This window comes from Stenella coeruleoalba, assembly GCF_951394435.1.
Source record: "Stenella coeruleoalba genome assembly, chromosome: 11".
Classification (NCBI taxonomy): domain Eukaryota; kingdom Metazoa; phylum Chordata; class Mammalia; order Artiodactyla; family Delphinidae; genus Stenella; species Stenella coeruleoalba.
In genome coordinates this window covers 16411140-16437613 of record NC_137157.1, presented here as the reverse complement: position 1 = coordinate 16437613, position 26474 = coordinate 16411140, and positions in this window count along the sequence as shown.

Sequence of the window (26474 nt, the reverse complement as noted above, 5' to 3'; positions counted from 1 at the left end):
CCGTGAGATTTCTCTCCCTCCCTTGAAGTTCTGATAACTTGCCGACTTCATTGTCATTCCCAGCTGAGGGAGCATCCCTTGGAGGCTGGAGGCTCTCCCCTTAATCCCAGGCAGGTTTCAGACAATGCCCCGACGGGCGGACACCAGCTACTGTCTGGCTCCTGGCCGGCCCGCCTCAGCACCAGAAGCCGCTGGGTGTTGGATGCGTCTGAGATGAGATGCGGGGGCGGATTTGAGTCTGAGATGCTAATCTGTCCAGCTGAAGGCTTCACATCTGCCTTGGCACACACAGGCACAGGGGATCTGAAGAGTCAGTTACAGCTCCCAGCAGGTGGGGCGGAGTCCTGGGGCACTGAATACAGGTAGGGCCAGATGCCTACGCGAACAAAGCTGGCATGGCAAATCCCACTGATGCCTGGGGCCACTCAGAGAGTCAGTGTGGGAAAGAATAGGACAGGAAATTGCTGGATAAAGTCGGGTCTTTGCGATCAGATCTGTTTGGATACCAGATCTTATGCTTATTCACTGTGTGACTTACTACATTACCGAACCTCTTTTAGATGCCGTTTTTTCATCTTCAAAGTGGGAAAAATAATAGTGCCCACTGTTGTTATGAGTCTTAGAGGAGATGATTCAGCAAAGCTCTCAGCACAGTCTTTGGAAAATTGTTAATGGTTGATAAATATTAGCTCTGCTAATCACATAGCATCCAGTATACATATTATGAAAGCACCAAACACTTCTGAACAATCAGTTACAAACTGCTGTGTGCTCTGTGATGCTGGATTGTGGCTGCACTTCATATATTTTTTTTGTTGCTTATCTATGTCCTGTAAAAGTGTTAGGATGAATGGGCATAGTACTATATTGTGATAAGAACATATCCAGTTCTTAAAGTACAAGTTTAGTCAGTGCTTACCATCTCCTCAGTGCTGTTTATTGTTCTGAATAAATAAAATTATCCAACATGGTTCCTGCTTTCAAAGAGCTTTCAGTCTAACTGAGGAGACAGCATAAACAGAGATAAAAGTCATATAAAAATGTTAAGAGCCTATGATAAGGCACGTAGCTCAGTGCTAATGTGGGTGGATGGGACCATAATCCCTGGGATTATTGAGAAGAGAGAGGTATCCAGGAGAAATGGAATGGATACCTAGGGTCTGGCTGGCCCCCTCCCAAGGGGCCTGAGATCATTAAAATTTGAGGTTGACAGGAAAAGGTGAGAAGTAATCCTTACATTGCATTTACTATGTGCCAGATACTCGTCAGGCATTGTACATACGTTTTCACTTTCATCCACAAAACAAACCTATGTGGTTGATCATGTTATTATCCCCATTTTAAGGATGAACGAGTTGGATACAGAGAAGTGAAGTAACTTACCACCAGTCACACAGCTGGTAAGTGGCAGAGCTGGATTTTGAGCTCAGACAGTCCCCTTCCCATAACTGCTCTTAACCATTCTCTTACACTTCCTTTCAGAAGAAAGGAACCCAGATTGTGTTAGTTATGTATAAGTAACAGCAGATGCTATAATGAACAACCCCAAGTCCTCAGCAGCTTAACACAACAGAAGTTTATCACCTGTCAGGTAACAGTTCAACACAGGTGTTCAGCTAGCATCCTTCCACACAGTGATTCAGGGACCCAGACTCTTTCCATCTTGTGCCTCCATGATTCCCTAGGGCCATGAAGTCCTCTTATGGAGATCTCCTGGAAGGGGGTCTCTCCCTACAAAGGATTTTATGGCCAGGCCTGGAAGTGGCACCCCTCATTTCTACTACTATCTAGTATTCAGTCACACAGCCATTCCTAACTGCAAGGAAGGCCGGGAAATGTCATTTAGCCAGACACCTGGGGCAAACATGCATATTGATGAACTCTCACAATCTCTGCCACACAAGACAAAACCCAAATCATTCATCCAAGTGCAAAAAAAGAATAGACTTAGCTCCAAAGGCCAACACCAGATGCACAGCTGTAGAATCCGGTATCCAAAGAGCACCAGCATCCTTGGTCCTGATTCTAGAAGAGGGCTAAGGGTACCTGAAGGGCCAGTTTCATAGCTAGCAACCCACAGCGGAAGCAGAAAACTCCAAGCATGACTAAGTGCCCAGAAGCACCATAAACAGAGGCTCTTCCTTCTGCTTGCTCCCCTGCAAAAACAAAACCCCAAACCAACCAGATGCAGCACGACCTCTGCCAGTGCGTCAGAGTCCCCCACATCTGGAGTCTGGCAGGACGCTAGGATCTCGTCAAGATGCTTTAACTATAGAATAGGCTAGAACGTGGCTGGATTCACGATGGGGCTCAGGTCAGGCCAGGCAGGGGGAATAAGATAAGGTCCTGTGACGGGATCATTGTAAGAGGTAGAGAGACAGGAAAGAGATGACGAGGAAAAGCAAAAAGAACTATCACCCAGTAGAGGTACATGCTCGCTGAGAAGTCACCTCGGGCACATTGCAGGTTCTGAGCACAAGAGCCTTGAGAAGAAGAACTAGACACAGACACCTTGGACTCAGACCATCCAGAACTTCTCCCCATCTTGTATTCTGCATCCTGGTAAGTTGCCTCACATCCGAGCTACTTGAGACAGAAATGTGTCAATATCATCACTAACCCTCCACTCAATCACCAAGCCCAGTGGATCCAAATTACCTCTGAAATCTCTCCATTCTGCCCATCCCCACACCCTTGCTGTAGTTCATACACCACCACCCCCTTCTCATCTGGGCTGATAGAGCTACAACTTGACTCCAGTTTTCCCTTCTTCCAATGTTCTTTTAGTCCAACAGATGTTTATTGAGCTTTGTAGCAGATTTGCCCTCCAATATCTTTCCTCACCTTCTTCCTTACCACCTGAATCCCAGTTCATTCAGGAAAGTAATATGCACAGTTTAAAAAAAGAAAATCTCACCTTCCCAGCCTTCTTTGCAACTAGAGGTAACTGTGACAGAGTTCTGGCCAATGAGAAGTAGGCAGATAGCTCTAGGGAGGGTTTCTTTCCTTGAATGGGAATAAAAGGCTTCCAAGAAAATACCTTTTTCCATTTCCCCTGGCCTTTTCCTCTCCTTCCTGCCTCGAATGTGGATAGGATGCCTGGAGATGCAGCACTTTCTTCCAACTGCAAGGAAGAATGCCAGACACTAAGGATGGTGCAGCCGGGAGCTAGAGGGACCAGACCCTTGATGACTTTCTCAAGCAGCTGCACACGCCTTGGGCTGCCTACTTCCAGATATTTGTTAGGTGGGTGTATTAGTTTCCTATTGCTGCTGTAACAAATGACCATATGCTTAGTGACTTAACACACATTTACTCTCTTACAGTTCTGAAGGCCAGAAGTTCAAAATTAGTCTCAAGGGGTAAAAGTCAAGGTGTTGGCAGAGCTGATCCCTTCTGTTAGCACCAAAGGAAGGATCCACTTCCTTGCCTTTTTCAGCTTCTAAGGCCACCTGGGTTCCTCGGCTCAAGGCCCTTCCTCTGTCTGCAACATGCTTCACTCCAATCTCTGCCTCTGTCATCACACCATCTTCTTCCCTCGGACTCTTCCGGCTCTCTCTTTAAGGATCCTTGTGACTATGAGGCCACGTCAGGATACACTGGGGACCTCAGGGAAATCCAGAATAACCTCCCATCTGAAGATCCTTGATCACATCTGCAAAGTCCCTTTTGCCCTTTAAGGGAACATATTGACAGGTTCCAGGGATTAGGATGAAGGCATCTTTGAGGGTCATCATTCAGTCTACCACAGTAGGAAAAATAAACTCCTTCCTTGTGTAAACTATTGATACTATGTGACGATTGTTTGTCACTCACAGCTGAGGGCAGTCCAAGCCGATAGGTGCGTCTCCTGGGTCCCAGGCACTGTGCTCGGTGCTGGAGATCCTCCAGCTGGAGAGTCTGTCATGCTGCGTTTGCAACTATTATTTGCTTATTTGACGGCCTTGGGAGGTCATGGACTCTGGAAGGCAGGAAGTGTGCAACTCACGCTTTTTCGTCTTCCCAGCATCAGTCAAGTGCCTGACACATCGTGGTGCTCAAACGTTGTTGGTTGAACTCAACAACTGGGCGATCATGATTCGGCTGCCATTTCCTTGGCCAGAGTTAATTCTAGATCACTGAACAAATGCTGGATGAAAACAAAAGGGGCTGAGAGGGCCAGGGAGAGGGGCTAAAATAAATTCGTTTAGAAAGCCCGCACCTGCCTGCCTCTTAAAGTTTCAAAACTCTGAGATGCTTCATAATGAAGAAACCTGTTTAACTTTAGCTCAGCGTTTCCCAAATGTATTTGACCATGATTTTCAGTTTTCATGGAGTGTGTGTTCATCTCCTATGGAAGCAGAGCTCTGTGGAACATCTTTTGAGAAACACTTCTCGACCCTTCCCAGGACTGGTTTGGGAACTAGGGCGGTCCAGGGCCCACAGGTGGACTCAGCAGTGGATCAGACCAAAAGTGCACCAAGGCTGCTAAACGGAGGTGCTGCCACTGTCGGGAAGGGCTTTGGGGTACAGCTGGACCTCAAAGAGCGGTGACACTTGTCCTGGCGGAGGGGAAGGTGAAGCATTTTCTGCTTACCTCCAAGAGCTGCCTGGCTGGTTTCAAATGGCCCAGATTAGAGTCAATGAGCAGAGAGGAACAGTACCTTCAGGGCCGCCCAAAGGCATCTTTCTTGCCCCGGCAGGGCTAGCCCCAGTTGTGCCCCGATCCCAAGCCAGCCGACCATTTCCCAGCCACCTGCAGCCAAGTGGCAGCCAGAGTTTTAGGACCTGATTTCTTCCTCCACAGCAGCCAGCCTGGGCGGGGGCTTTCTGTGCTGTCCCGGGAACGCATGTGACCCTCCAGCCCCTCTGCATTCTGATCCTACTGCATCGAGAGGCACTGCTCCCTGCGCCCACTTAGCATTGACCTCAGGCTCAGAGACGGTCCTCACCCCTCCCACCCCAGTCCCAAACCTTCTGATCTCCTGTATTCATTATGGGACACGTGTCTAAGGAACGATGGACCTGAACATGATGTTGAAGGTGCTCTGCTGTGTGGTTTTTCAAATCGAAATCTGCCGTTCAATCTGTACGATTTCAATTTGAAATCTGGGAGTTCATCAGGGTTGAACAGGGACCCAGTCTTAGGGACACAGGGCAGCTTCTACTTTTTTCTTAAAGGACTCCTTTCAAGGAATTCATTTATATTCCTTACAGATACATTTTTTTTAAAGTTTTAAATCACATGATCTAGGTGAAGATCTTCATATTACACATGGGAAAACTGAGGACCAGAGAAGGAAAGTAAGTGCCCAAGATTGCAAGGCAAACTAAAAGCACAGTTGGAAGGAGAATGCGGGTCCCTTGACTCCTAATTAAGCGTTGTTTCCATCACACCATGCAGTTCCTGTTGTGCGTGGCACTGGACCAGAATAGAGCATTTGACGCAAAACCTTTATAAGATATTTTTTCTCCAAATTCCCAGCAGTTACTAGAAACTGTGGTAGAAAACAGACTCTTAAAAATAAATTTGGGCTAGTATTATAAGAAGGATGATTCTTAAAGGGCACGCCCAGGGACTGCATTTGGTAGTTAACTACTCCGCTATTGCACTTCTTTTGAAGGTTCCACAGGCTATAAAATGGATTTGCGTGGAGTGGTCTCCCCAACTCCTCCAACCCTCCCAAACCCTATCCACTCTCTTCTCATCAACTTCCTGGTTATTTTTAGTGACACCACTCTTGCTAAGGAGAGGAAAGTATTCTTAATGCTGCACAGGCTTAGAATAGCCATGTACTTAAACCATCCAAAATAATGAAGTGCTACCCACCCCACAAAGAGTAGGTCCCAGCCCAGTCTACTTCCTGACCCAAGCCCTCTCCCCCACCCACTACTCAGCCCAGGACCAAACAACACAAAGGACTCTGCTTTGCAGAAAACATGTTAAAGAGAATAAGTATCTATAGGAAGTTTAAAGCACAGCAATGCTAAATTTGCCAGTTTGAGGATTTGTGTCAGAAAAGATTGTATGAAATTTAAATAGATAACAGGACCCACCCATCAAGTTTAATGGAACATAAGTTTTTCCTCTTTCTTCACGTCCCCTTTCTCCTCTTGATGACTCTCTTATATAGGGTACAATTAACCACTTACTTTCAGGGAATTATGCTCTCTGGGAGCCTGGAATTACGATCATGACGCAAAATGAAGAGCTGAAGCTCAGAATGGTTAAGTAACTTGCCCTAGGTCACACAGCGAAGAAGTGGTGGAGCCTGATTCCAGACCCAGGTTTCAGATTCCAGTGCTCGTGTATTCTCTACTAGGGCCTTCACCTCTGTGACATGTCATATTAACAACACAAGCTGACATTTATTGTAGTCTTGCTATGTGCTGGGCACTGTGCAAACCTGCTGCCCTTGAAGAAGTACTGAGATAAACCCTCTGCCCTGAGGAACAAGAATGGCTTTTAGATTTTTAACCTACCTCTGTCCTCTAGTTGAGACAGGAAAAAAAATTATCCATCTCCAGAACTTATAACTGAATGGGATAAGACCCAGATACCTAACTGACTGATCATCTTTGCAATCCAACCCCTTACATCCGATGGAGAGAGACATGATCCTCTTAACTTTTCAGATGTCTCTCTGCATTGTCACCTCCTACGCTCTTGCCAGGTCACAGAAATAAATAACAATGTCACCTTGATATTGCCCACCTGAATATCAGATGTGGATGGCATCCTAGACAATACCTGTGGCAATCAGACACACCAGATGCTTTAGGAAGTTTCCAGACTTGGTATTTGTCCTGTCTTCCCGCTAAGTGGCTTGTCAAACTGTGTGGTTACCATATATAAAGCCCACAGACCTGCCCAAATAGTTAACATGAACCTCGTGTCACCAAAGCCCAGAGTTTCAGCATGAGCTTCAGCTGGAATGGCTTGTCCCAATTTACAACCGTTTCAGAGGGGCCGGTTTGCAAGTTGCAGTCCACCATCTCAGAGACAGGCGTGAGCCCTGTCTCAGTTTAACAGGTTGGTTTCGGGAATCCAAGATCCCAAAGATTGAAATGTCATCTGTGTTTTGTAGGCAAATGTCTACTTAATCACTACTCCATTGCCTGAGGAGAGAATCATAACCTATGCAAGCGTTCTAAAGGAATTTGGTTTCCCAGTTGGCAATAAATATCACATGTTTCCAAGCTGGGCGTGTTTAGGCATTTGACGTATCGCTCTGCAGATCTAAGAGCAAGACATAGAGTGGTTCTATGCCAGAGCAGAATGGTGGGAAGGCTGAGGACACCCCACGTTGTCACATCTAAAAAATATTCCTCCACCACTGCTCTCGTTTCACTACCTTAATCACCGAAGACACTGCCCGCCAGGCTTTTCCCCAAGGATTTGAATAACCCCAGAGTGTCCACCAGTGATGAGGATTCCTCGGGCTTCAGGACCCAGGGGAGCCAGCTGGAGGGCCGAGGGGTTGGCAGAGAGGCTGAAGCCTAGCTCACTGAAAGCACAAGACTTAATCTTAGGGATCCCAAGAGGAGAAGCAAGTGTTTCTCTAGCTTTAATCCTGCGAGGGAAATTGGTAGAACTCTGTTCCCCGACACAGTCCCTCCACCATCTTTGGAGTCACTAGAGGATCTCAGGTGTGATCATGAACAAGTGTTCCATTACCCTCCTGCCGCTGCCTCAAACTCTGTGGCTCACAAAGCCACCCCTAGACACCTCGGCATTGTCACAGCCTGCCTTGATGTCCTAGCATTGCTAGAGTCTCTTGAAATAACTCCTTCTGCTTTATTCTCAGCACTCATTTCCTGAGGACACACTCAAGAGCCCTTCAGTCCTGGGTGAGACAACCAGTGATGTATATATGCTGTGTAAACAGCTCCCACCGTCTTATGATGCTTCTGTGTCCCCTGAAACAAACCTCTGTGCCTCTACTCTTTCCCTGAGATGAATTCTAACCCGGAGGGTTTCCTAGTTCCCCACGAAACCCACCCCACTGTCCTTCATCTGATGAATGTTTTCATTATCTAACATAATCACCATAGCAACCACACTTTATAGATTACCCCTGGGTTAAGCCATCCTTTCCATCCCTGGTGTTTCTCCAAGACACACCAGCCTCGGGGCAAAATGGGGCTGAGCTAAGAGGAATAAACTGCATCTCTCTGATTCTAGTCCCGACCCTGTCGCAAGATCTCAGGTATTCCTGAGAATTTCCTCTCCCAGAGGGGCCACCTCTCCTGTGCTCACAAACAAGCCTCCCCCTTTTCCAGGTACCAGACTTCTCCTGCCCTTAAACCCAACTGAGAGGACTGGCTTTATTGAATAGAACCACCTCAGGGAGGATGTTGGCTTATCACTCCCACCTCCAATAACATCTTTCTCTCCTGCTTCCTGCATCCACCCAACCTGTGAATGCCCGTGGTGGCCATCAAAACTGTCAACGAGCCACAGTGTGGGCCATCAAAAACTCCTAACCAAATTAGCCAGGATTCTTAGTGTTCCCGGTGACAGACACCCAAGTCCATGTGAATTAGCACAAGAGGGAATGAAGTCACATCATTTTAAAAAGTCAAGGCGGTGAAGTATTCAGGAATCCCCGTCTCTCTCTCTTTCCCCGCATCTCTCCCCTCTGCTCGCCTTTGTGCTGGCTTCATTCCCAAACAGGCTCCCTCCTCGTAGTGGCAAAAGTGGTCTGTGACTGTCAGCTCCAAACTTGTAGCTATTTATGCAGAGCAAGAAGGCGAATGCAAGACTTTTCACTCAGTAGCTCCGGAGTAAAAGTTCTGGCAAGATCTCTGATTGCCCCAGCTTGTGTAACATCCTTTCCCTGAATCAATCGCCGTGACCAGAGGAATATAAACTTTAGTTGACCAAGGTCATAGGCCCACCTCATGTGAAAGAATATTGGCTTCAACTGATCTCAATGGAATAATGTCCCCAGAGGAAAGAAATTTACTGTCACCAAAATAAGGAAGAGAAGAATTCCGGGAAAGCTGAAGCAACAGAAACCCAGATAGACTTTATTCCAGATCTCACATCTCTCTTAGCTCTTTCAGGCTTACTCGGGAACTGGGATAAAACCAGATCTGCCAGCATGGGGGTCAGGACATCAGTGGATCCTGGTGTGAAGATCTGGCATCTGGGGTCCAGAGAAACAAAGTCGGGACAGCTATTGATCGTGGACCAGTCAGTCCCTTTCTCTACGTGAGCCTCTGATCCTCGTTCGTGAGCAGATTGGCCTGAATCACTGCCCTTAACTCAAGGCCCCCGCGCCTGCTGAAGCTGCGTTAGTGCCCCATGATCTAGCTTCAGCATAAACTGTTAGAGCCCCATTTCCACGCTGGTCCTTTCAAGTATGCCCCGCTAGGAACAGTTTAGCAGTGAAAAGGCAGCTCCTTGCCACTATGAAGGTAGGGGCTGTCTGGGAACGAAGGCAACACAGAACTGAGGGATAAAGCAGAGACTGGCTATCATGTCATTCAGGCCCCGACTCCTGCCAGGGTTGCACCCAGCATCTGCCTCTACACTATTCCATTAGAGAAGTTACCAGATTCCCCTTTCTGCATACACCACAACGGGTTGGGTTTTCTATCGCTTACAGCCAAAAGAACCCCAAGTGAAAGAAACAGGCGGTGTCTTTCACTTTCTTGAGAAATGTGATGGTACAGCTGATGTTTAGTGAGAATGCTCAGCTGCTTAGAAATGTCTGTCCTCGGTGTAAATCCCGAGCTGGGACAGGGGATCTTGGCACCTAGGCTACATACTTGAGGAAATAAACAAGTCCACATCTGGGTACTGGTAAATACCCTGTCTGTAAGTGCCACAAGTTATTGACAACTGATCAAACCCCAATCTCCATTCCCCAAAGAGAAAATGGATTTAGAAACACACCTAACTCTCACTGCCCAGTAAGATGTAGTTGGCCAGTTTTTTCCCCAGGATATCAGGGAAGCTGGTACAGTGAGATTTCATCGGATTTGCAAAGTAGCAGGTCCTGTGAACATTAATGTACTGATCAGATTTCAGAGAACCAACCAAGCACCGAGCCAAAATAAGGAGACTTACATGGGCTTCTATGAATCAGCCAGCTCTCTGATTAGTATTTAGTTTCGCTTTCAGGATTAACTATCCCAGTACAAGCGTAATGCATATAAATGTACTCACCCTATGAGGAGCTTTGTATTAAGCTAAATACCTGAAGCTTTCATGACATTGTGAAACCCAAATCCCTCAAGTGAACAATCGAGGTCTTATATGCAGCTTAGAAGATAAAGTACTTCAAGGGCCTTGGACCTATTCACCTTTGGGTTTGGAGTTTGACTCACCTTTGGGGTTTGAAGGATCTGAACCAAATTTGTACAACTACAGAACCAAAGCCTCTTCACCAGTGCTCTCTCCTGCCTAACATAGTTCCTAGGACAAACTAGGAGGACAAAAAAGTGTTTTAGTTGTTTTTTTTTCCCTTCCCTCTAGAAGAAACTCTAGAGCTAAAAATGTCTATTCCCTGGCACTAAGACCAATCCTAAATCATCGGCCTTTAGAAAACCAAATTCAAACAATAAAAGGAATTCATTTTCACATAACTGAATGGTCCAGGGATGAGTGAAGAAGCTTCAGGCAAAGCTTGATCCAGCATTCATATTTTGAGATGAGGACTTGATTTCTTTCTTCCTTTTCTTTTTTTTTAAAATAATAGTAGTCCATTTTCTTTGATGTCTGTTCCATTCTTGAGTAGTCTGTCCCCTCATCGCGTTAAAAGATGACTGGCAACAGCTCGCAGAGCTACGCGATTCTATAGTCACATCCAGCAGAAATAGAGTCTGTGTCTCAGCATTTCTAGCAAAAGTCCTAAGGTTCCCTCTGATTGGACTGGCTTAGATCATATGCCCATTTCTGAAGCAGTCATGATGAGAAGAAAGAATGCCACCCGCTGTTTGGCCCAAGCCAGAGTCCATCCTTGGAGCTAGGGGGAATGTCAGCCTCACCCAGACCACATGGCTGGAGAATTTGGGGTACAGCAGGTAAGGGAAATGAGGGATGGTGGGGGGGCAGTCCTTAAACATCCATTACAGCCCTCACTTTACACATGAGGCAACAGAAACCAGAGAGGTTACATGACTCACTCAGAATCACACCATGAGCTGAGTTGGGGAAGGAGTAGCTAGACCCCAAGCCCACGGCCCTAAAGAGCCTTGTTTCTTCCTCTCAAACTCACTTCCAGCCAAAACCTTACAACTGTCATTATGCCTTTTCATACTTACAAAGTCTCTGGGAGGAAAGATGGAAACTCTCTCCAGGCATGTAGGGGAAAGTAAATTACCTGCAGGGGTGCTCCATTCCTGGAGCAGGCCTCAACCATTTTCAAGAACAAGCAACAAAAAAAAGAAAAGTTCCAAGAACCCAGTGCATAAACCAACTCCATCATCCCAGCCAGACAGAGCAACACAGGATGCCGGGCAGGGGAACAAAGGAGAAAGTCCCTCCCGGGCCCTGGGGCTGCCCCCAGATTTGAGGGAGACGGCTGGGGGCCAGGACGCCATTCCTCTGCTCCAGTCCTCCACTAGGCTATTTGCATTTCATTGTGGTCCTGGATGATTTAAGGAGCCCAGTGAAAGCCCTTGGATGTGGTTAGGACATTCATGCTCCAGTGATAAATAATGTGACCAATGTGTATGGCCTAGAGTCATTGCATTATCAAAGGGCTCCTTGGAAACTGGGGAGAAGGCAGGGCTTTTTTCCTACTTCTGCTGGTTTGTTTTCGTTTTTTTTTTTTTTAAGCTGCTGGATGAATTGATTTCTTGTCCCTTTCCAAGTGCTTAATACCATCCCGGGAACTGACGCTCTCCCGGTCCTTGGCCTCAGATCTTTTCAATACTGTGGTTCCACCAGATGAACGGTCAGAGATGAGAGAAAAGGGTGAAGGACGCCGGGCCTTTTGCCCATCTTTCTCCCTCTGCCGCCCTCTCCAGACATATTTTTTTTTCCCCAAATGAAATCTCCTGGTTGACTTCAAAGGCACCTCTGCATCCAGAAGAGATAATACTGGTGGGGAGTCGGGGAGGAAGGAGGATAGTTGAGAAGAAGTGGGATCTCTGGACAGAGAGGGGTGGGGGGCAGAGGGAAGATGGGCTGTTGTCTGAGTGAACTTGTCGGTGTGAGGCAGACACTCCCAGGTGGGGTGGGGGCAGGGGGCGGCAGGAGGAGTGACAGTAAGAAGTCAGAGGTCTGGGCTTGTCTTTGCTGGCAGAGAAGTCAGGTTTGGACAGATCAGAAGGAAATGACTACCGGTCATTTCTGGAATCGCTTTGTCAATTTTCCCCCATTTCTGCCATGATGGTTGAGAGCTTGGGATTTGGAGTCTGGGTTTAGATTTCAGCTCTGCCACATTCTAAGTCTGCTCAGTCAGGCAAGTCTTTTCACCTCTAGAAGGCTCCACCTTCCCAACTCATCCCTTAGAGGAGAGGACTGCCCTTCCCCTTCCACTGCAGTCGACGCCAACCAACAGCACTGGAAAGAGCCATCCGAGCATGGTTCTGCCCCCGGCCAAGAAGGGTCGCCACTTGGACCGAGCATTTCATCCTCCTTTGTACAAGCAGGGAAAGCACTGTGTCTCGCTGCAAGGCCTGGAGTTTTCCAAGTCCCAAGTTGTTGAGGGGCTGGGGTTGCAGGAATTAGAGGGGGCAATTTGCCAAGGGAAAGAAGTATTGTAAGATACACTCTCACATGGATGAGGAAAGAGAGCCCGAAGATCAGAGCAGTGGCCTTCCGGTGCTATATTTGAATTTTCACTAACCCTTCTCCATCATTATGTGTCCGAGGAAAAGAAGGAGCCGGCCTAGAGGTAGGGTCTCGAGCATGCTCACTCAGCAACAGCAGAGGAGTAGACCATCGGCTCCCCAGTTGCCAGCGGGGACCTGAGACAACAGCAGTGGAGGGAGGAGACCCCTTTGTAGAGAACACAGGCCAAGGCCTATTTCTCTGGTCATCATCCCACCCCACCCCCTAGAGTTAGAGATAGTTCTATGGTCAGAGGGAAGGTTACTAGTTACCAGGATCAGAGATCATAATCACCCTTCCCTCTTAGAGCTGTCAGGATCCAATAAGATAATGTGTGTGTAGGGCACTTAGTGAAAGACAGGGAGTACACACACAAGAAATGGTAGCTCTCATTAGCATTTCAAAAGCATTCTGTTTGCGTTATTTAGATTGTAAGTTCCATCGGAACTTCTTTTCAAGATGGAAAAATCAGAATGCAAGTCAGATTTCAAATGTTTCCCTCCCTCCTTTTGCGTGGTGGCTTTTTGGGTGCTGAGGCTGATGATGTTTTCTTTTCTGCTGGCCCATCATCATAGAACTCGGCTTTCTGACAATGTGAAAGCCAGGACGACCAATTAGGCCTCGATGGATGGAGGAGCCTGTAACTCAAAGGGTCATTTTTTCCACTTGTCTTTCAAGAGCAGCGATGGTTGCTTTCCGGAGCCGCAGAGACTCCATCTGTGTCAGACCCTCCATCTGTGTCAGAGCCTCCAAGGGAATGATTTACAGGCATCTCTTTAATGGTACCTCGAATGCTTTGCAGATTCAGTATTGTCCAAATCACATTCTGGTTTCTTTCTGCCATTTGTCATACACCTGGACCCTTTGAGTCCCCCCCCCCCCACCCCGGCCAAGTTGTCATCGTGTGGTTACTCGGCAATTGCCAACTGGTTTTTCATATTAGCCCAAGAAAAACATCATTAGGAAGGGTGAGCCTGTGGCCAAATCCATTGCTTAATGGTCTGCGAAGCCAAACAGAAAATAATTGGAGGTATCTGAGCTGAAGGCCTTCCTGCTAGCAAGGAAAGTGAAACTTGACTCTTTAAACAGGAAAAATGGTAGATTTGCCATTGCAATTGCTTATAGAAATGTGCCATTTCTCCTCTGGTCTTCCCTCAAAGATGCTGTAGAAAGGAAGACCATTTTCTGTGCAAGGTAAAGCAATCATATTCTCAGTTTGCATTAAAACTCTTGTCCCCTAGAGAGCAACTTCTTTGGTAACTGGCTCTATTTCTTCTTAACGAGTTGCAAAGTTATGCAGAAGGCAGTTCAATGTCCTCTCCCTTAGGGCCGCTCTTTTCCCACATCCTACCACACTACCTTTCCTTATGTAATACTCACTCATCTTCCCATCACCACCTCACTCCTACCTACATATCCCCCCACCCCTAGCTTCACTGTCATAAAATACCATGGACACATAGCAGAGAAACCAAGTTACCTACAAGGGTAAAATTCAGGCTGGCGTCAAACATCTCAACAGCGTAAGACAGAGATCATAAATTCCAAGGAAATAAAGGGTGACCCAAGAATTTTACATACAAGGACGTTGTCCTTCAAATTCAAAAGCAACAGCCAAATGGAACATACCAAAAAAGGGGGAAAAAATAGAGAATAGAGCTTAATGTGCCCTTTGAAAATAATAAAAAAAGAATTGTTTATCAAATCCAGCCAACCAAAAGATGAATCAAAATAAAGAACTCTGAAAAAGAAAAATCAGATTTTAGAATGTTTTTAAAAGCGTCGGTGGTGAAAATGAGTATATCAAAATATAAAGCTAGAGCTATCAAGCCACAATAATTGCAGTTTAAAAATAAAATATAAAAATTATCATATAACAAAGAGGAGACAGAGGATAAGTGAAGTGTAAGAATTCTAATTTCTGAGGTTGCCATAACAGAGACTTACAGATTTGTCTACATTTAAAGCACATGTTCAAAAAATATAGTAACTCCAAGCTGTTAGTTTTTTATCATCTTTATGTTTTTGCCTTTGGTAGGCTCTTTCAGAAACGTATTACTGGTTGTAAATAAATGTTTATGTGAGGTTTTGGTAATTCTCTGTTTCCTTACTTCTACGAAATAGCAGATTATTTAACTTAATACTTTTTTTGTTTTTGAAGACACACATAGAATACTCCTATTCGTTTCTATTTATTCTTTATCCGTATAGAAGAGAGAGGAAGAAAGGATGGAATTATCACAGCTATTGAAGGTGGTCATTTCTGAGTAGTGAGATTGGACATCATCTTTAGTTTGCTTCTTTGCGTTTTTCTATGTTGTGTGACTTGCTTTAATCATTATCATGTATCATTTTACAAAACCAATATTATTGAAGAAAACTAAAGTGCTGGATTTAGACAAAAAAATGGTTAGTGCCTTCTCCCACGCTTCTCAGACCCCTCTCTGACAGGCTGGAGTGGGCTCTAGGGAATGACCGTGACTGTCAAGATGAGGGATGTTCTCTCTGTGCATTGTCTCTGGAACTATTTTCTATCTGCACCAGAGGTGGATTTCCTAGCAAGTCAACTCAACTTCCCTCTTGGAAGCACCAATAGGATCTGGGAAAATTAATGTCTAGTGTCGTAAATTGCAGGTAACTGGCGTGAAGGTAAACATCCCTTCAAAGATGGGGGAAGTGGAATGGCTGATGCTGGGACCCCCGCCTTCTGAGTCAGCCAGCTAGGGAATAATGCAAAAATAGTGGCAAATACTTTTCAACCCACTGGATCAAGTTCTTTATTCCTGACATACTCAAGAACTTTAAGAAAAAGAAAATTTCTAGAGGAAGTCAACAAAAGCGGGAAAAAGCTTGTTCCAATCAAAATTCAGTGATACTAGAGGTTTTGGGGCCTCACTGTATTTGGGGCTCAGTAGAATGGGGCAAGTGGAGGAGGCTTTGCCCCTGCTGCTAGGGTGACCACCTATGTGTCACAGGTACCCAGATGTTCTGGACAACGGGCAAGGCAGACATTCAGGAAGGGCAATCAGAGCAGCCGTCCAAGAAGAATTTATGAGTGCCCCCAACATGAGGAAAACAGCTATTTTTGTATGCATTCACTAAGCACTTTGTATTATTAAATCCCACGTATCTTCACAACATTCTTATGAGGTCAGCGCTACTATCACCACTTTACACACAAAGAAACTGATTGCTTTGACAATTTAAGTAAATAGCTCAAGGTCACACACTAATACTGGTGGCCCCAGGATTTAAAAATAGGTAAATGGTGAGCTGCTCAAACCCGACAGCTTTCCTAAAGGAGACCGGAGCTTGAGTCCAGCAAAATCAGCTGAGTCAGAGAGAAGCAGAATGGTATCTCAGGTCCAATGAGACAAGAGTTGAATTGGGCAACTGAGGCCCAGAATCTGGAGCTCTGAAAGGCAGCAGAGACAGCCACAGCAGGCCTGATCCTCGGCCAGATCTCCATTTATACAGCCTAATGGGTCAGGGAGAGATGCCGTGTTCTTCACCAAGGCACTGTAACCAGGGCAACATCGGCGATCTACACCTGGGCCCAGCCCTGAAGAGGCAGAGACCAAGGTGCTGAGAGGCCTCTTGGACCTTCTGGATGTCCAACCTGTCTTAACACATACCTGTCTTAAATTAGGCTTCATACCAACAGCGTAAGATTAAGGTGGCTGGATGCTTGCATTAGAATAAGGCTGGGCATGCAGTCCAGACTGGTGTGCCTGGTTTCCACAAGGAATTGCAGCTCTCAGAGTCACATTATCCAAAGATGTTCTCTGTCTGTTTGCAGTAGCTGCTGTGATTCCTTAAGCATCTCTGTCCCCATGACACCAGCTGGTGTGGAGGATATCAGCACTCAGCCTGGAGAAGAGAAGTCCTGCTGGGACCTAGCTCCTTCCTCCTGCTGGTGGAACATCCTTACTTCCAGGCCACTGCGTATTATATCGCCGTGGAAACTGTGCACCGCACAACTCCAGGGGGAGCCATTCACACAGACTACAGTGGGAACGAGGCCCCTTGCAGCTGTGCCGTGCGCTGGCCCTGACTTCTTGCTGACTTCCGCAAAGCCAATTCCCAGTCATCCTTCATGACTCAGCTCAAGTGTTCCCTCTCTGAACTCCCACTAAGCAATAATAATAGTAATAGTAACAGTAATGATAAGTAGCATTTACCTTGGCATCTAGGTACCTGCCAAGCATCTCACTAAGCACTTTACCTGCATCATGACTTGACACGGTTACCATTATCATCTGCGTTTTATAAATGACAAAACTGAGGCTTTGAAAGCTTAAGTTACCTCCCCAAAGTTCCAGAGCAACTAAGTAACCAAGTTGGGATTCAAAGGAAGGTGGGCTAACTCCAGAGCTCCAGCACTCCCCGCCCCACTGCACCAGCCAAGCCCTCGTGTGCACCAATACCTGGAACCTACCCCTCTCACAGCACCTGTAATACCCTGATGCACCCACTCGTTTGCAATTTTCGTCCTCCAGTAGCCTGTGAGCTCCTCGAGAGAAGGGCTCCTGTCATATTCATTCTTATATCCCCTGGGTGTCTATTAAAGAGTTGGAACTCAATAAACCATTTGCTGAAAGCGTGCACGCAGATGCGGCTGATGGCCACTTCGTGTGGACCGTTTCTACTCCGCCTCTACTCCGGGCTCGGCCGCTCGGCTTACCTGGACACGAAGCACAGGATCTGATTCACACAAGATCACGTGGAGCACAGCCTCTTCTCTCCTCGGCTTTCTGCCTGTGCGCCCAGCGGACACTTCAGGCCTCTCAGGAGGATTGGGAAGGAGCTTCTGCCTGTCCTTCCACCTTGCATTTCCGCCTCCCAACGTGATGTGTCGAATTAGGGAGACTGAGAAAAGCTCGGAGCAGGTGTCCTTCATTCCCTTCCAATTCTCGACGTCTTCAGAGCAGCTGTCCCCACCCAGCACCCACCCCCAACACACACATCCTCCGCCTCTGCGTCTGCTGAGCCGAGTACAGCCACAGGAGAAAACCTGTAGTTCTCTGCCTGCTTAGAACACCTGGGTAAGATTCACCCATAGATGAATCCAGACGTCTAGACTTCAGAAAGCTGATGTCACCTACAGGTCCCATCCAGCCTTAGTAGTAATAAAGTTGTTGAATGGATGTCTACCATTCAGTTGCTTCCAAGTCTACGGTGGGCGGGAATCGCAATTCAGAAACCCCAAGAGTTTCCCCCCAACAATAACCTGCCCAAAGTCAAACAGCTAGGAAGGAAAGTCATGTAGACGTGAGAGCTGATTCCAGAGTCTGAGCTTTTAACCACTGCTCTCCATTGCCGAGAAGGAGGAAGCTGGGGCCCAAGGCGGTGAGTCAGGAGTCATGTCACGAAGGGTCTTCTGGAATGTGGAGGAAGTTTAGGTTTTATCCCAAGGACTATAGGAAGCTACACACGTTTCAAGCCAGGAGAGGAAACATTACCATCTGCAACAACCCTGCACCAGACCCCCACGGTTAAGACTTCGTGTTAGAGTTTTCTTCCCGAAGAAGAGAAAACAATGCTGTTACTGCCTTTGAAAGCTATTCTTGACATGTGAGGCTGAGGTACGGGAGGGTTTATTATTGTTGTTTGTTCTTAAAGGAGAAACATATCCCAGCAAGTGGATTGTTTTGTCTTCAACTTCCTCATTCTTGAGAAGTCAGGCAGGTCAAAGCAGCAGCTGAGGAACATGTGTGGTCCACCTTGGCCTCTCAAATGAATCCAATTCCATTTCACCACCGATTAGCTATTTGACCTTGGCAAGTTACTTTGTCTCTTGGTGACTCCGTCTCCTCACTGGTAAAATGGGGATAAAAACAGTATCCACTTTCAAGACATGGTAGGCAGAAGAATGGCCCCCACGGATGATCACATGCTAATCCCTAGACCTGTGAGTATATTACGTTACATGGCAAAAGGGAATTAACTTTTCAGGTGGAATTAAGTTTGCTAATCAGTTGACCTTAAGATAGGGAAATGACGCTGGATTATCCAGTGGGCCCAATGTCATCACAAGGGTCCTTAAAAGTGGAAGAGGGAGGGCTTCCCTGGTGGTGCAGTGGTTGAGAGTCTGCCTGCCGATGCAGGGGACACGGGCTCGTGCCCTGGTCCGGGAAGATCCCACATGCCGCGGAGCGGCTGGGCGCATGAGCCATGGCCGCTGAGCCTGCACGTCCAGAGCCTGTGCTCCGCAACGGGAGAGGCCACAACAGTGAGAGGCCCGCGTACTGCAAAACAACAACAACAAAAAAAAGTGGAAGAGGGAGACAGAAAAGTAGAGTCAGAGACAGAGATGACTGACTACAGAAGAATGGTCAGACAGATGCAACACTGCTGGCTTTGAAGAGAGAAGAAGGGGCCATGAGCCAAGGGTGCCCTCTAGAAGCTGGACAGGCAAGGGAATGGACTCTCCTCTAGAGCCTCTAGAAAGCAATGCAGGCCTGCCTGCACCTTTATTTTTTTTAACTTATAAACAATAGAAATTTATTTCTCACAATTCTGGAGGCTGAAAGTCTGAGATCAGGGTGCCAGCATGGTCAGGTGAAGACCTTCTTCTGAGCTGCAGACTTCTCTGTGGTATCTTCACATGGTGGAAGGGGTGAGGGAGCACTGTGGGGCCTTTTGTCAAAAGGGCACAAATTCCAATTATGAGTGTTCCACCCTCATGACCTAATCACCTCTCAAAGACCCCACCTCTTAATACCATTGCTTTGCACATTAGGTTTTCAACATATAAATTTTGGAGGGTCATGAACATTCAGACCATACTAGCAAGTTTTCAGGATCTTCTCTTTTTCGTTGGTCTTCTGAAATTACAATAAAATATCTTACTTTTGATCTGTTTTTAATCCATCGTATATGGAATTTCTCTAATTCAAGAAAGACAAATTTTAGGTTATAAAGAAGCTACTATTTGTTTCATGAGTGACTTAATTCTTTAAAATCATTAATTTCTGATTATTTAATCGATACATGCTCAATATGCTCCTTGATTTTAATGAGACCCTTGCTGGACGTCTGACCTACAGAGCTGTAAGAGAATACATGTGTTGTTTTACACTACTAAGTTGTGATTTGTTACAACAGCCAAAGAAAATGAATACCCAAGGGTTAATAAATATAAAGTGCTTAAAATAGTGCTGGGCATTAGATAAGAGTTCAATAATCTCGTCTTATTTTATGGTGGTGATGAATTTTGTGGGTATCACTTCTTCAACTTATCAGTTCCACCACTTCTGTTCATTTTTGCATCAAGTCACATCACTCAAAGCTACGTCTCTTCCACTGACACCATGCTGAACTTTAGAGATTCAAAATGAAAAAGAATGCTCTCTGGCCCCAACTCTCTGGCTGGCCCCAAGGAGTTCACAGTCTACAGGGAGAGCTGCCCTTGCAAACAAGTCATTTTTATACAAGGTGACAAGTTTTAACAGAAGAAAAATCTAAGAGCTTTGCTTTCTTGTGCTCCTTCTTCGTCTTTCCACAGAATTGCTGTTAAGGAAGATGTGTTGGCTAAGTGAGGATAAATCCTACCTGGCTTTCTCAAAATGTGAAGCAAAAGAAAATACCTGTGGTTTTCTGACGTGATGAATGTTTGTGTTTCATGGGGATTCGGTACTGTGTAGGAGAGCTGGAGCTCTCCCACAACCAGAACTCAGAGCTGAAATGGAAGTGATAAAAGAAATTTCCACATATTGCGGTATGGGGAAGTCGTTCTGGCTTATACGTGAGCTAACTTGAATTTGATGCTAACTAGAACAGCCTGTTTGTGGCTTATCAAACATACACTGTACATCTGCTTTAATTATTAAAGAAAAGGGCGCATTGACCAGAAGTAAAGAATGTGCATGTTAAAAATAAAGATTAAATGCCTCCCTTCCTGGGACACCAAGGCTGGTACTCCTTCAATCATCAGACTCCCTTCCCAGGTGCCATGGCCATACTGACTCGCTGTGTACATGAAGGAATGTATCCCTGAATTGTCTGATGTTCTTTGTTCTGACAAGACATAAAACTGTGCTGAAAACCGTGCTTCTCTGGAGCAGTTCCTCAGAGTTATCTGAGAGGCTGTCTCCCGGGCTACAGTCCTCAGTTTGGCTCAAATAAAACTCTCTTCTATTCCTATTATAGATTGTTTACTGATGATTTTCATTGACATTATCTTCAAGGAAAACTTTAAACTTTTTCCAACAAGTACATTTAGGAAGGTCAGGAAAGATTAAGAATGAACAAAATGGGTCAGGAGCCAGAAGACCTGCATGTTTCAATTATTTATTTTTAAGCACTGTTGCACCATTTCCTCCCCCAAATGCAGTATAATAAATAAGGAAAAATAGAACCTGGTGCAGGTTGTTCACTCACAATGGTGTGGGCAGAAAATGTTCAGAAGGAAAATAGATCAGGTTGGACTGGAATAGGCTTCATGGTGTCTTGAGCCACCTTGTCTAAGTGCACACATGGTTATATACCCATACGCACATCCCTCACATACACACACATACACACTATGACCCTCGGTCCCCTCCTACATCGCTGATGTTTACAGCCTTGCGGGGGAGAAAAAAGCAAGCCAAGAGTGAAGAATGCCTTACGGCCATTAGTGCTCATTCATTCATTCAACCAACACTCATTAAGCACCTACTTGGCACGTCAGGTACTGCTTAGGTGCTAGAGACAGACAGACAAACAAGACACAGTGCCTACCTCCATGTAGTGGGAGGGGCAAACAAGAAAGTTGGTGATCACACCACCAAGAGTCTGAGGCAAAAATAGCAGTGGGCACAGGTACAATACCACAAGAGCTCAAGATGAAAATACAAAACGATATGAAGGGGCCAGAAAAAGTTCCCCAAGATGTTGAGCTTGGCCTGCCCTCGAAGGACGAGAGATTTTGGATAACCAGTAGTCAGCCAGACCACAAGGAGAGGAGCCTGTGATTTGGTTGTATGATAACATGATGTATGGTTGTCATCATTATTCTACCACAGTCTACACACACACAGGGCTCTATAAGCTTGAGTTTCTTGCTTACTGGTCAAGCCAGAACTTTGACCCCTATGCCAATACTGACCATCCTTCTAGGCCTAGCTCAAACCTCATTTCGTTCTAAGTCCCTTAGCAGTATTTTCTAAACTATTTACTGGGATATGACCTTCTCTGTCAGATATTATTCATCTTGCTTCTCCAACGGTTAAGAACAAAAGAATCATGCATTTTGGGGGTTCCTCTCTGTAGCCCCAAACCGCCCAGATGAGCACACACTGGGCTTGGAATGTTCTTCGGTTGAGTGGACCAGACAAGAGTTGGGTGAACCATTTTCGAGATGTTTAGCTTTCCTGTTAAGATACTTCCTACTGACCTCCAGCTCACCCTCATCTATCCTATTGTCAAACTCAAGAAACGACAAGACTCTGTCACCCAGAAAGTTCTAAAAGGCAATGACAATGAGTGTTATGTCCTCACCACTGCAACTGTTTCATCATAAACGTCCTTAGCTTAATAAACATTGGGTAGCCTTTTCTGTGTCTTTCAGAGCATCACAGACAGTGTGATGCCTTAGAGTTGGGAAGTAGAAAACGTGTCATTGAGTTCCCTTCTACAATCTCCTGGCTGTGATCATGGGCCAGCCAGGTACCATCTCTGAGCCTTACTCTTCTCAACCATAAAATGGGAAGAATGAAATAGCTACCACTTAGTCTTGTTGGTCGGATTAAAAGATAGAACGTTTGGGAAAGTTCTTTGAAATGCTAACGATACCAGTTGAGGTATTGTTCCTAGTCTCAAATTTAAGAACCCACCGGAGAGAGGGTGCCTTGCAGAAGAGGCCCAGGCCATTGACCTTCCAGCCTGAGTTCAGCCTAATTAACATTCACCCAGAGAGCTTCTGAGACCGAAGAAAGGAACAGGACAGAGGATGCGGGGAATGGGGTGGGAAAGGAACAGTTGGTGATGAAGAAAGAAAAATCTAATCTTTTGCTAATACCCAGGGCCCCAGCTTAAGAACATACAAGTAAACAGTGAAGCGTGGTGACCCGGGACCAGCTGGGGGACCTCTCAAACAAAAGCAGTTAACAATGCTGCTTTCGGCTCTGCAGCAATCCAGGGCCAGCTCGGGGCTGAGGCTGCTGAAAGGGAGCTGCGGTCCTGCTTGGAGACACAGCCTCACAGTCAAATGTCAACCCATCAATACCAAAGTGAGCAGAAAGGAGTCTAATACTTAGGGCCTTTGTTTCTTTGTTTTTCATTAATTAGTCTTTGTTCACCCATCTGAGCTGGAAAGAAATCTCTTCTGCAATCCTTTCAAAATCCAGCTCCCGCACATGTACCCACATTAGTGAAAACAGAATAAAATTTGTGGTTTGGGCTCATTGCCTTGGCCACGTGGTCAAATAGGGCTTTGAAAGGCTCTTTCTTTTTTTTTTTTTTTTTTTAACAAGTGTTTATTGAGTAACTGCTATTCATTCAACAAACGTGTAAAGAGTGCCTACTGCACTCCTGGCCCTGTGCTTGGTGTTAGAGACACAAAGATGAATAAAACCCAAACTGGGGACTCAATAAACGCAGTAAGGGAGGTCGGAGATCAGCGCCAGATAACATAGTATCTGGTAGAAAGTGCTAGCTGCAGGAAGAGACATCCCGATGGCATGCTCCAGGATACTTCAAGGAGGAAAGAACGTTTCTCTTGGGCGGGATCAGGGAATGCTCTATTTCATGGTGCCTTCTGAGTGCTGAGCCATCCGTAGGTGCATTTCCCCACGTGTTTATCACATTAAAATAACAGCCAGCCGGTGCAGAAAGAACCTCCACTGGGTGTACCCAGCACTGCTCTCAGCACTTGCCTCCGGTAACTGTCACGGGGCTTTTTCAGTGGAGGGCCTCTGACGAGCTCCACTTTGCAAATGCAAATCTGAACCCGGTATAAAATAGGTAACTAATAAGAACCTATTGTGTAGCACAGGGAACTCCACTCAATACTCTGGAATGACCTATATGGGAAAAGAATCTAAAAAAGGGTGGATATATGTATACATATAACTGATTCACTTTGCTGCCCAGCAAAAACTAACACAACGCTGTAAATCAACTCTACTCCAATAAAAATTAATTTAAACAAACAAACGAAACAAAAAACTAAATCTGAAGCCAGGCAGCTGGCTCCAGAGCCCATGCTCTTGACCTTGGTGCTGGCTATGCAGCCTCCCTGACACCTGTCCGCCTCTCCCCCCTGGGCCCTCAAAAGCAGTGTCTCACTGATCTCCGTGTCTTCAGAGCCCAGCGTGATTCCTGACATGAGGTGAGCCTCTGGAAGAGTGTCCTGGAACTGCTGAACTGAGCCCTTCGCAGCCAGATGCTGAGGTCCCCGCAGGTCTAGTGGAAGGGCCCGGCAGGTCTGGACAGCAGGGAGGCCAGTGCAGGGGCTGGGATGGGCTGGACTGGGGAGAGGTGAAGACACCATCATCGACTTTCTTCAAAAAGCCCTGCTTGTGGCTTTTCGGAGGCCAGGAAGGAGGGCAGAGCTGGAACTGGGAAAAGGAGGCCCTGATCCTTCAGGACCCCGTGCACATGCTGCTTCCACTCTGAACGCAGACCTGCCCTCGGGTGCACTTTTGTGGCTCCGAGGGCAGGGTTTGGGCTTTAGATAATAATTGCCTAGATGTGCTTAGTAAACACAGGGCAACTGTAGGATAATTACATGTTCTTCCAGAGATGGTGCTCAGTAATTACTTTCAGTGGCCCCAAAGTATTATTTAACACATATTCTGGTTTATAAGACTGAAATAATGATGAATTTGCTTGGTAATTACACAGCACTTACCCACTACATATCCTGCCAGTAGCTGATACTTAGTCCATCATTAAGGGGCGAGCAGTTGCTTTGGTAAATAATAAGTTCTTCTTATTGCTGGTGCCTAGGCACATAAAGCATTATTAAAATGCCATTAGTGACATTTCTCCAAAGGGTGAATATACACAAGTCTCCTTGAGAAGCCAACTTTCCTCAGGCTAAATGTCTTATTTTTATCCTTCTGACAGGAGTGACAGAAAGGAATCACCTCTAACTTGAATGTCCACTCACTGAAGATGTCTCCTGAATGAAACTGAGCAGATGAAGCAAGATTTACCCTGGTTTAAGGAATGGGAGGGGAGTCACCACTATTTTCAATATGAAGATTGCTATTTAACTCACCCAAATGGCAGTGCCCAGTTTAGGAGGAGCCCCAGGTCCAGTGCCACCACCCCTGGGGTAGGCTGGATCAGCACACTGAGTGCCAGGGCAAACCACAGCCTTTTAATGGGTCTTGTTGGCAGCATCCTCGAGGCTCCTCCTAGGATGGAGCCTGAGGGGCCCTTGGAAGGCCTGTGACTCTGGAAGAAGGGGGCACCCTGGTGTTTAGGCCACTCGGGGTACCCATGGGAGAGGAACCTACACACACTGGATACCGAACAAAGGAGATGCAAGCCCAGAACCAGCCTCTTTGTCCTTAAAAAGGGCTCTTGGGAAAGCTGCCTGACATATTTCATCCGGAAGGCAGTAATTTGGGGGGCCATGGCTCAGCTCTGAATGCTCTGGGCTCAGCCACTGGCATCGAGAGGAATCAACTCTTTGTAATCAATAGGGGGCTTAAAGAGGGTGGTCAACCATTATGGCTGGTGGGCAGGGCAGGGAATAGGCCTTCTGGAGCAAACAGAGCCCTCATTACCATTCCATTCCAACCCACCCCATTTCTGGAGGCAACCATTCAACACCAAATATGAACTCAGTTCCAGATCCGAACTGCCAAGCCAAGTGGCCAGTTCCAGTGGCCTGTTTCTTCTATAATGGACTCCAGGTTTCTGACTTTGGCTGTAGAAGTGACTTTGGTTGCCACGGAAACCAATGGGGTGAAGCTGGGAAAAGCTTAGGGTTAAAGTCAAAAGACCTGCATTCAAATCCCAGGCCCGCTCTGTACTAGCTGGGCAATCTTTGGCAGTCACCTCTCTAAGCTTCAGTTTCTTTATCTGTAAAACAACCTGCAAAAGACTGTAAATTCCATTAGGCTAGAAATCATACCTATTTCATTCACTACTGAATTCCCGTACCCAACCCAATGCCCAACACTTTCTAAATCTATGGTCACCATTTTTAATTGAATAAGACTGGGGAAGGGCATCACACATTTAATTTACAAAAATCCACCCATTTGCACTAAGTAAAAAACAGAGAGAAATAAAAACAACAACTTAAATAGGCCTGAAGATTCTGCTTGATAAATGCACTCAGTGCACGTGTGCCCCAGACTGATGCTAGAACCGAAGATGGGGAACTGCTCCTCCTCCCCTTCCTGGTTTTGAAACCTTGCTGTACTGAATGCATAAATCATTGTTAATAATTAAATATTGCACTTTGGAATATGTACACACACTAAATAATATGCAATGTTATTATATCCATCCCACACAGTTCACAAGGATGACTGCATTTGGTTGTAATCACAAAGCCATTTAAACTCTACTTTATGGATGATTTATAGGAGTTTCCAGGGAGATTTTGATTATAACCAGTTTTGTTTTTTGGGTTTTTTTTGTTTGTCTGTTTGTTTGCTTTTGTCTCAGGCTTAACCTTGAGAAGCTTACCTCATAGCATTCGGGTTATCTCACAGGGTCACTGTGAGTAAGCCAGGAATGAAACATTGCGCGTGAGAAG